Source organism: Mauremys reevesii, linkage group 2 (assembly GCF_016161935.1).
Source record: "Mauremys reevesii isolate NIE-2019 linkage group 2, ASM1616193v1, whole genome shotgun sequence".
NCBI lineage: Eukaryota > Metazoa > Chordata > Testudines > Geoemydidae > Mauremys > Mauremys reevesii.
The window spans coordinates 270661498-270672636 of NC_052624.1; the positions used below are offsets into that span (position 1 = coordinate 270661498).

The following is an 11139-nucleotide window of genomic DNA, read 5'->3' on the forward strand; positions in this document are numbered from 1 at the left end:
AAGTCATTCTCTGAATGGGTTTCTCTTGCTGCCTACATTTACTCTGGTAAAAGTTATTGCCTCCCACCCCCCATTAATAACAGGAGAGATGGAGATGAGTAGATTTAAGAAAATGAGGCACTTTTTGGGGGCAAGATAATGAGTAAAGTTTATTCTGCCTGGCAATCCTCATTAATCCCAAAGGAGGCCAGTTCATCACTTCCCAGATGACCTTGAGAGTTTTTGCTTAAAACTTGTCCAGTAAATTATTATACGAGCCACAATTATAATTCTCTGCATAGTCCATCATTTAATCACAGGATTCCCCACCTGCCCCATCTTCTATTTATGCTTCCCTGTTCTGTCATCTGTAGAAAGCTGAAAAGAGAAACTTTCAGACCATCCACCCAAGAAGGATAAAAATAAGAGCCCCCGTGGGACTGTACAGAGGAAAGCCCTTGGTGGAATGGACAAACCTGTTCTACCTATAGCACAGCAACATCAGACAGGTGTGCAAATGGAATGATTAAGACAGAAGGATGATCTCATGGTCAAGGAACTGGACTGGGACTCGGGAGAGAGTCACTTCTTGGCTCTGCCAGAGACATCCTGTCTGGCTGCAGGCTACTGTGTAATCTCACTGTGCCTGTTCCTCATCTGTACATGAAGGTAACGCTGCCTCCTTTCTCCCATGCATTATTGGTATAGATTGTAATCTCTCCTGGATAGGGACTATCTCTAACTATGTGTGTGTGTCAACTGTCTAGCACAGTGGGGCTCCAGTTTTGGTTGGGGCTCTCTAGCCAATATTATAAAGCAAACAAAGTAGTAATTTTATTGAACTTTATATACAGTTACAGGGTCTGATCCTACACACATGATGAGTAACTTTAGTTAGGTGAACTCAACAAGACTGTTCATCTGCATAAAGTTACTCACAGGCAAAAGAGTTTGTTGGACTAGCCTCATTTCTATTTATTCTGTCTTAATGGAGTCCAGGTCAAGGCCCTGATCCTGTGGGGTCCGGACTACTCTACACCTGCCATTGAACACTCTTGGTATGGGACACTTGGGATTTATCCACATGCGTCCTTGGTCCATATGCATCCATTTTCACTTCTCTTTTTGGCCTTGGGCACCTTGGACTCTTACACTGAGCCCCTGGATCTGGGATCTGTTGAAAGAGAATAAATATAAATCTCATGTGATTTGAACAGTTACTTTATAGATAGTAGCTCCATAGGAGGTGTGGCTCCTCAGCACTGCTCGGATTTGTGTCTCTGTAGCTATAATACATAAGAATTTCTAAAGCACCTACCACAATGGTATCTAAGTACCTCAGTTCCCAGTGATAAAGATTCTGCAGCTGATCCTTAACTGACAATTCTATCGACTGAGAGACAAATCCTGAAATCTTTACTAAGGTTTAATCAAATCCTAATCAGGCAAAGTCTCAATGGTTGTACTCAGGTGAGCAATTTTTATTCAATGTTTGTAAGGATTCTATACTCGGGCTCTAAATATGGACCTCGGAATTTGGCCCAATAAGCCAAATAAAATTCAGCTCATTCTCTCACAGGTCAATAGGCTCTGCAGTGGTAATAGTAAGAAAAAACAAAGAGGTGACTCACAAGCAGTTGAAGTAACATGGGATCATTTTTACAATCACTTTTCTCACTGTATTTTATACATTCCACGAATGGATTCTCAGTTGCATTAAAGTCCAGTTCAGTGATCCCTAATAGAAACAGAGATGGCAGGGAAGGAAGCAATGAGCTCATACTGCATACCTGGGATACACATTTCTGCCACCTCTATCTTTTTTTACAGATTACAATATCCTATACTGGAATGTTAGGGGTTCTAGGTTCCAAACCTGACTGTGAAAATTCACAACCCCTTTGGCCTCATTTTACCCATCTGCAAAATGGATTTGCCCACCCCTGTTGTGAGGCTGAATTAATTCATATTTGTAAAGAGTTTGAGAGCAGTGGGCGAAAGGTGCTATAAAAATGCAAACGGTTTTTTTATTATTGTAGACGAGTTCTCAGCAGAGTAAAATGCAAAACAGCTTAAGCATGAATAAATCTGTACTTTGCAAATGCTGCATATATTTACTGTGGCTAGTAAGTGCTGGTCTGCCTCATCCTTTCAGCTGTGGAAATAATCACTCGGCACTAATTACAGCTTTTCTCATCTGAAAACAGGTGTGCTGCGTATCTGTGCAAGTTCTAGAAAGCTGGTGGCAGTTTGTCATTTTGGTGTTGACACATTGGTACATTAGGCTTCACAACGTAATGACACGATACCATGAAATGATGACGTGAAAATTAGTGTGTTCACTTCTCTCCCCTAATTTGGTGCCATCAGTAAATGTAACTATCTTACAGATTTGTCCTTCGCTCTAGGTCATTTTCTACACAGGGCTTTAAACAGAATGCTTCAATGGATTGACTTGAATGTTTTCCTGAATTGGATACATGCAGATCGCTTTGCAGACGATGACCTGGCCTTAGTTATTCAAGCTTTTGTCACTTCTTATCTGGACTATAGCAATGCTATATATCTGAGCATGAAGATAACAGCCCTTAGCAAACTCTAGCTATCACAGAATGCTGCAGGACATCTCATCAGCAAAAGAGGACATCAGATCGGTCCTCTGCCTCTCTATAGAGTCAAGTCAAGTTCAAGGCCTTGGTCCTTATTCTCAAGGTACTTCATGCTCTAGGCCCAGGATATCCAAAAGATCACTGGAAAGTCTAGGATGAGGACTGTGGTCAACAGATCTGCTGTTCAGGTACAATGGAGCTGTCCACAGCAAGGTTAAATCTCCAGGGCTGCCCAGGGGTGGGGGGGGGTCCCCACAAGAATATAGTATTCTATGGTATTGCAATTTTTTTTATGGAAGGGGCCCCCGAAATTGCTTTGCCCCAGGCCCCCTGAATCCTCTGGGCGCCCCTGTAAATCTCATTAGTGCAGGCTGTGAAACACATTCCAACAGGATCTAAGACCTGCCCGAAACATCACCATTTTCCATTCCAAGACCCAGGGGCCTGACTCTGACCTGCCTGCATATTACAGCAAACATTATATAGAACATCCTCACAACATTCCTACTGGGGAGAAAGAACGACAAATGCTAATCATCTTGCTCATTGCACGACTGGGAGGCCCTCGGATACTGTGGTGATGAGGGCGAGTTAAGGACCGGAACAGAATAGACATAAATCCTCTAACAAGCTCCCGGATGTGCCTCTAATCCGTTCATTATGCACTCCCTCTGTAGCCTTTCCTGTCTGATCAGGTGAAGGAGTTACCAGCGAGGTCTTATACCACTCTCCAGAACTCTCACAGCCCTCTCCCCACCAGCATATGGGGCATGGGAGGAAGGAAAAGGGTAAGCCCAGATCGCTGTTGCACCCAGCTATTCCCAGCTGGCTTACCAGGCCATGAAGGCCTCAGCCAGACAATGTAGATTGGAGTATACATGGAGTATAAGGCTATTCTATGCTCTCCCAGGACCAGCACACAAAAACTGGTCAGCACTACATCCTCACAGCAGGATGTAGTAAATGGCTATTTAGCACATGCACACCTATTGGGTAGAGCTGGGTGAAGACTCATTTCCACAGATATACAACTCTGGGAAAAAGCTGGCCTTTCATATTTCCGTGGTCTGTGCACAACTCTCCTGTAACAGCAGCAACCGGCTGCGGTCACTAAACGTAATGAAATGTCGAGGCTTTGTTGCATCTCTCCCCAGTAGCCTGCCTGAGGCTGGATGTTCTGAGGAAATATGATAGGGCAACAAATGTGCGGTTAGCGTTCTTGGGTTTCATAAGTGGGCTGGAAAGTGCCAGTGGACTAATGACTCATTCTCTCTCTCTCCAGAACATAGACAGGAACAGCAGGTGTTTATTTTTTTTCCTGCTGCTGCTGCATTTAGGAAGAAATATGTGTTGGAAGATGGAGAGAATAATAAAAAGATACATTTTTGGACATGACACAGATAACTTGTGATGAGTTGATCAAGAGAGACTAAAGCAACTGAATTTTCAAAGCAAACAAAGCTCGCTGAACAGTCAAAAAGAGAAACAGCATTTCATACAGGCTGTTTAACATTAATATATGTTTGAACCAGCATCTGTGAGTCCACAGAGGCACAAAAATCCAGCCCCCAAAATCAGCTACAGTGGGTCAGGAACATGCAAAAGTGCATAAAAGAGATTGTTTAATAACCAAATGTTTTGAGCAATTCATAATAAAACAATAAGAAATACTAGAATAATAGGACAATTTAGCACTTTGGCCCAGAACCTCAAAAGTATTTAGGTGCCTAACTTCAACCAATGGGGCACTGAAGCACAGAAAAGACTCACTCAAGATTGCTCAAGAAGTCTATGATGGAGCTGAGAACTTATCCCAGATCTCCAGAGTCTATTCCAGTGTGTTAACCACAAGACCTTTCTTCTGCCTCCCTATGTAACTGCTAAGTATATAATTAGGAGATTACATATATATTTAGAATCAGACTTGAACTAAGATTAAAATGGAGGCATTGACAAAAAACCATATGGAGGCATTTTGCATGTTCAGTATACTGTATCTGCACATGCTAATCAGGTAATTGCATACAGAAGTAACTGTTTGCACACTCAAATGGTGCAACCACATTTTTGCAGATGCCTTAATTATATTCACTTCTGATAATCTAGCCCTTAACATCTTCCTCTTCGCACTCTCACCTCTTCTGTAGTTAACTATGAACAGCTATAAGCTTGAATAATAGCCCCTTTCTCAAATATACTTCTGTATCAGGGTCATCTTTATACTCCCTCCCTTCCTGCAGATCTTAATTCCTTTTCCTAAGTTGAGAAACTTGAGAAGGGAAAATGCCCTGTTCTCTTGTTGTTGTTACCTTTGTTTATGAACTGGTTACCAATGCTCCAAATTAATTTCTGCTCCAAACTAATTTCTCTCATACATTTTCCACATCATTAATTGTGTGAATTTTCTGTGCTTGGAAGGCTGTTTATCTGTGTTAAAATGCAGAATCTGTTAGCCAGTCAGAATAGGAAAAAAGACCAGATGGCATCAATAACTTAATATACTCCCTAGCTTATGCTCCTGCATGCATCTAATAGCTGGCTTAAGTGTTAGCCAGTAATATTCTTTCTGTGCAATTGTTTGTATAGTTTACATTTTAATTAACCATATGTCCTTAGGGAGATACTGAAAGTATGAGATTGCTGCATATACTCTCCCCACCACACACACAAATACCCAAAATAACTCTGACTCAGAAATTTAGATAAGAAATGAACAGAGTTTGGTAACACTACATTTTTTTTCCTTTTTAAAAAGGAGTTTTTCAAGAGCTGTTTTTAAAATGGTTCATCAGCGAGTCACTGGGGTCTAGTGGATAGGAGTCCGACCTGGGAATCAGAAAATGTAAGTGCTGTTCCTGGCTTGACCACTGGGCAATCCTGGAAGTCATTGCTCTCTTTGTGCCGCGTGGTTCCCTCTCTCTAAGAACAGGGTTGTGTTACTTACCTTCCTTTGCAAAATTCTCTGAAATCTACAGGTAAAAAGTGCTCTGTACGAGCTAAGCATTATTACTGTGCTGAAAATAAAGCCAGTCTTTAGGGCCTGGGATTAGGATTCAGAAGACACAGAATCATCAGGCCTTGACTTTGAACAGCTCTCCTGGAAAATCTAAAACATTTGCTTATAGATTAGATTAACTGATTTTTCCCTAAACTCACAGGTTACCTGGGCCTTTGGATCCAAGGGTCAAAGTCCCTGATTTTTGGCAGGACCTTTTTCTGGCTGGGAGACCCATTGCTATCCAGGCTTCTGCTGATGGTGGGAAGCAATTCCTCAATCTAAGAAGCAAATAATCAATTTGTTCCAATTTGGAACAAACTGGTCAACTAAACAGTAAGACGTCCCCAGGACCAGATACGATTCACTCGAGTTCTGAAGGAACTCAAATATGAAATTGCAGAACTACTAACTGTGGTGTGCAAGCTATCACTTAAAATCAGCTTCTGTACCAGATGATTGGAGGATAGTTAATGTGATGCCAATTATTAAAAAAGGCTCCAGAGGCGATCGTGGCAATTACAGGCCGGTAAATCTAACCTCAGTACCAGGCAAATTGGTTGAAACTATAGTAAAGAACAGAATTATCAGACACCTAAATGTACACAACTTGTTGGGGAAGAGTCAATGCAGCTTTCATAACAGGAAATCATGCCTCACCAATCTATCAGAATTATTTGAGAGGTCAAAAAGCATGTGGACAAGGGTGATTCAGTGGATATATTGTACTTGACCTTTCAGAAAACCTTGCAAAACCCTTCCTCAAAGACTCTTAAGCAAATTAGGCAGTAATGGAATAAAAGGAAAGGTCCTTTCATGGATCAGAAACTCGTTAAGAGAAAGAAAGCAAAGGGTAGGAATAAATGGTCAATTTTCAGAATGGAGAGAGGTAAATAGCGGGGTCCCTCAACGGTTTCTGTTCCAGGACCAGTGCTGTTCAATGTACTCATAAATGATCTGGAAAAAGGGTAAACAGTGAGATGGCAAAGTTTGCAGATATTATAAAATTACTCAAGATAGTTAAATACAAAGAGTTACAAAGGGATCTCACAACACTGGGTGACTGGGCAACAAAATGGCAGATGAAATTCAATGCTGATAAAAGCCAAGTGGAAAATGCATGCTGGAAAACATAATCCCAACTATACATGCAAAATGATAAGATCTAAATTAGCTGTTACCACTCAAGAAAGAGATCTTGGAGTCATTGTGGTTACTTCTCTGAAAACTCTCAAAGCTCAATATGCAGCAGCAGACAAAAAAAGCTAACAGTATGTTAGGAAACATTAGGAAAGGGATAGATGATAAGACAGTAAATATCACAATGCTACTATATAAATCCATGGGATGCCCACATCTTGAATACTGCCTGCAGTTCTGTCACCTCATCTCAAAAAGATATACCAGTATTAGACTTGGAAAAGGTACACAGAAGGGCAACAAAATGATTGGGGTATGGAACTGCTTCAATATGAGGAGAGAATAAAAATACTGGGATTGTTCAGCTTGGAAAAGAGATGACTAAGGGGGGATATGAGAGATGTCTATAAAATCATGAATGGTGTGGAAAAAGTGTTATTTATCCCTTCACATAACACAAGAAACATAGGCCACCCCATTAAATTAATAGGCAGCAGGTTTGAAACAAACAAAAGGAAGTACTTCTTCACCTAACACTCAGTTAACCTGTGGAACTCGTTGCCAGAGGATGTTATGAAGACTAAAAGCATAACTGGGTTAAAAAAATAGATAAGTTCTTGGAGGATAGCTCCATCAATGTCTATTAGCCAAGATGGTCAGCAATGTAATCCCATGCTCTGGGTGTCCCTAAGCCCCTGACTGCCAGATGCTGTGACTGGATGACAGGAGCATGGATCACTTAAAATTCCCATGTTTTGATCATTCCCTTTGAAGCATCTGCCTCTGGCCACTGTCAGAAAACAGAATACTGGGCTAGATGGACCATTGGTCTGACCCAGTATGACCGTTGTTATGTTAAATGTGACCTCTGGCCAGTGGGGCAGCCGTCTTGATAGCATGAGAGGTAGCCAATTCTAGTGGACTAAGCATATGACTGAAAGCAAGTTACCCCTGTATTCTAATCCTTGCTCTTACACTGACTCCCTCTGCAGCATCAGTCAAGTCATTTAACTTCTCTGCCTCAGTTTTCCCCTCTGTAAAATCAGGATAATACTATTATTTACCTATCTTGCAGGAGAATGGCAATGATAAATGAGTTAATCTTGGCATAGTGCTATGGAAATGCCAAATTCCATATGCTATGTCTCAAAGGCATAGCTCACACACTCCATGATGAACATGGTATCGATACATAAATGGAGAGAGAGAACCTGCAAACCATACTCACATGAGCAACATCACTTAATCAAACTAGTGCCACTGACTTCACTTGGTCTCACTGAGTGAGTAAGGGTTGTAGGATCAGGCAATTTGCAGACAGGGAAACTGAGGCACAGACATGTGAAATGACTTGCCAAAGGTCACACAGAAGGTCAGCAGTAGAGCTGAGAAAGTACAGTGCATTCTTGGGTAGAGTTGCTGTGAATTGTTAAACAGCTGCTACACTCCAGCTTAGCCCAGAGAAGGCTGCATATCAACCATGAGGATCTTTATGTATCATTTTCTATTTCAGTTAGAAGTGCCTTGGAATCCTTCTGGATGAAGGGAGCTCCATAAATGTTAAATATCACTGTAGCTAAGATAATTTGTTCTGAAATCCCCAGAGTGCTCATGTCTCTGATATAACAGGGCGTTTTATAACTCGTCAGGCTGTAGTTGCTGTTTTATGGCTTGCTGATGTCAGAAGGAACAATGGATTATGGCTGCTAAAAGCATGGCTCAGTACAAAAGTATTGTCATCACCTGTATGTCATTAGAGCAAATCTTAGTTATACCATCTCACCAAGGCGAGTGTGATAAATCAATGCCTTAAGTCACAATTGAATCTGGTGGTATCAACTGACAATAATTTGTCAGGTAGAACAAGCGACTAAATTGCTCAACAGCAAAGAAATTGAAGGGTAGCATAAGATACTTTACATAATGTAGATAGGAGACCATTCTGAAGGTAAAAAGCATCAAAACAGCAGACTTATTGTAATAGCCATCCAAGTACAGACTAGGTGGATGGGGGGAGGGATAGCTCAGTGGTTTGAGCATTGGCCTGCTAAACCCAGAGGTTGGGAGTTCAATCCTTGATGAGGCCATTTAGGGAACTTGGGTAAAAATGTGCCTGGGGATTAGTCCTGCTTTGAGCAGGGGGTTGGCCTAGATGACCTCCTGAGGTCCCTTCCAACCCTGATATTCTATGAATCATCACTCTACTGGACACATGGCATGGCAGCACTAACTTCACAGATTGTGTTTTAAGGGCCTGTTTTGAAATACAAGTTATGAGTGCTGCAGTGGAAGCCCCAAGAGGAAAGCTGGTGGACTCAGCCAGAATACTACCTGGAGGTCCCAGGGTCCACATGCCAGGGAACCATAGCCCCAGCCAGCCTGTTCCTTACTCCATCCCTACCTCCAAGTAATGGAGGCATGATTCTGCTCCTCCAATAGATCACAGTTGTACCATATGCTGAGGCACAAGGAGCAAAGGAAAGGCATCTGCACAATACCAGCCACAGTCTGGCCTCTGAGGGATCTTTTTGGATATGCAAGTGGGCCAGCTCTGTCTAGCACTGCTATTCAGCTCAGGTGGGTTGGACTGAAGAATGGGTATCATAAGCAGAGTTAACATTTGAGCCAGAACTAATAGAGACTGGGGTAACTATTCCCAGAGTTTCCTAAGTCCCACTCTGATGCTAATCTGAGGCCTTTCTCACTGCATGGGGGCAGGAAAGTAGGGAGGATTTAAGATTTACCAGGCAGGTAAAAGATTTGCTACTAAATTATTCCAGGACCAACCATTTAAGTGAGTCCCTTCTGCCTGACACTAGTTTAAGGGGCAACTTTCTAACTGCAGTTAGACATGCAACTCCCATGAACATTCAGTGGGAACTGAGGGCCTCACTGCCCTTTGTGCCTTCAAAAATCTCAAACTTTTAAGCACCATCCACCTGAGACAACACGCTCTGACTCCCTCAGACTCCTGAGCTCTTCCTCCCACCCACTTAGCCTTCCAGGAACCTACTGCAGAGCACCCTGACCTGCCTACTACTTCCCGGATCCCCCTGACTCCTCTGGAAAGAGTCCCATGCCAAACCTCTCCTCTCTGAGATCTATTCACTCCCACCCCTGACTGGGTTTAGCCCACCTTCTTGCTTGGCCTGCTCACTTATTCTCTCCCCTGAGCCCACTGGCCACAAATCCTGAGTCTTTCCCTGTGGGAGAGCAGTCACTTCAGAGCCAGGAGCACAGCTGGGTCTAATTGTATAAGGGACCTTGTTGAACCTAAATGGGGTGGAGCAAGAGAAGGGCTCAGTTCAGCTGGGGGTTGTTTGGGCTCTGCCTGCAGTTATAAAAGCCTTGGTTTGGGAGCAGCACAGCTAGTAGGGAGTTTGCCTACAGAGGCAGTTGGTCCCTTGAGGCAATTTATTTAACAAAGGTTTTATTAACAAAGATATTCCTCAGAAGCAATCTCCTGTTCAGGGGTTTTGTATGAGGGAGGCCATGTGATCTAGAGGATAGTGCCCTGGAGTGGGTCTTAGGAGATATGGGTTCTGCCCGGTGCTGGGTATAACCCATAGCCAGTTTGATAAGGGTTAAAGGCCGTCTATTAATCCCCCTAGTGTGTGAGACAGGAAGCATATAGGTATTAGTGCTAAGGGGATTTTTCCTCCCCTGCCTTACCTGTATCCTAGCTAGAAAGGAAAGAGAAATCTACTTTCCAAAGTGCAGCCCTTGATAGACAATATATCTCTGCTCTTGAGAAAAAGCCCCTTTAAAGTGCAAACAAAGGTGTTGCCAAGACAACCAGTTCCAGAACTAGAAGAAGTGAAAAACAAAATGGACCCAGCGAAATCCTGTTCTAGTCCTTCGGAGAAGAGGGAATGGGAGGAAGCACTGCTGGGTTGGTAGGCAAATGCTAGTAGCAGGAGTGGTGCTTTGTGAGATGTACATTCTGATACTTTCTTACAGAGTTAAACAGGCATGAGGTTTTCTAGTCCCAGCGATGGGTTAAATTCCTCTATCAAGTGTCTAATAAGACAGGACCTAATGGCTCATAAGCAGTCCAAGAATTTAATATCCTACCTATAGGATTCAGATGGCCAATTTGCTAGGGAAGTTTCCTCCAAATCTAACTACCTGCCACATCTATCTAATTTATAAGATGCCCTATTGCTGGGATATTTAAGTTCTCTAGTACAGCAAGTATATAATATTTGTTTTCCTCAGATGAAAAATACTATAGAAGAGAACTCAGACTTACAAACCTAAACAAATTAAGCCTCCCAACACCTGAAGCAGATCAGCATTAGATACGTTTATTGACTTGCTCAAGGTTTGGGTCTGTGAGTTGAAACCAGAACTTTGAATTCCCAAAAATAAGCTTGAATCACTAAATCATATCTCTTCTCATAAGCTCAACAATAG

General features: G+C 42.4%; 1 long non-coding RNA gene across 1 annotated transcript; it reads right to left on the reverse strand.

Annotated features, from left to right (window-relative positions):
- Positions 1 to 811: 811 nt before the first annotated feature.
- On the reverse strand, positions 812 to 10456 carry LOC120399466. Its single transcript, XR_005595182.1, has 3 exons — positions 10396 to 10456; positions 1611 to 1717; positions 812 to 1153 (listed from the first exon to the last, which is right to left on the reverse strand). It is a non-coding gene; the product is annotated as an uncharacterized LOC120399466 (long non-coding RNA).
- Positions 10457 to 11139: the final 683 nt, after the last annotated feature.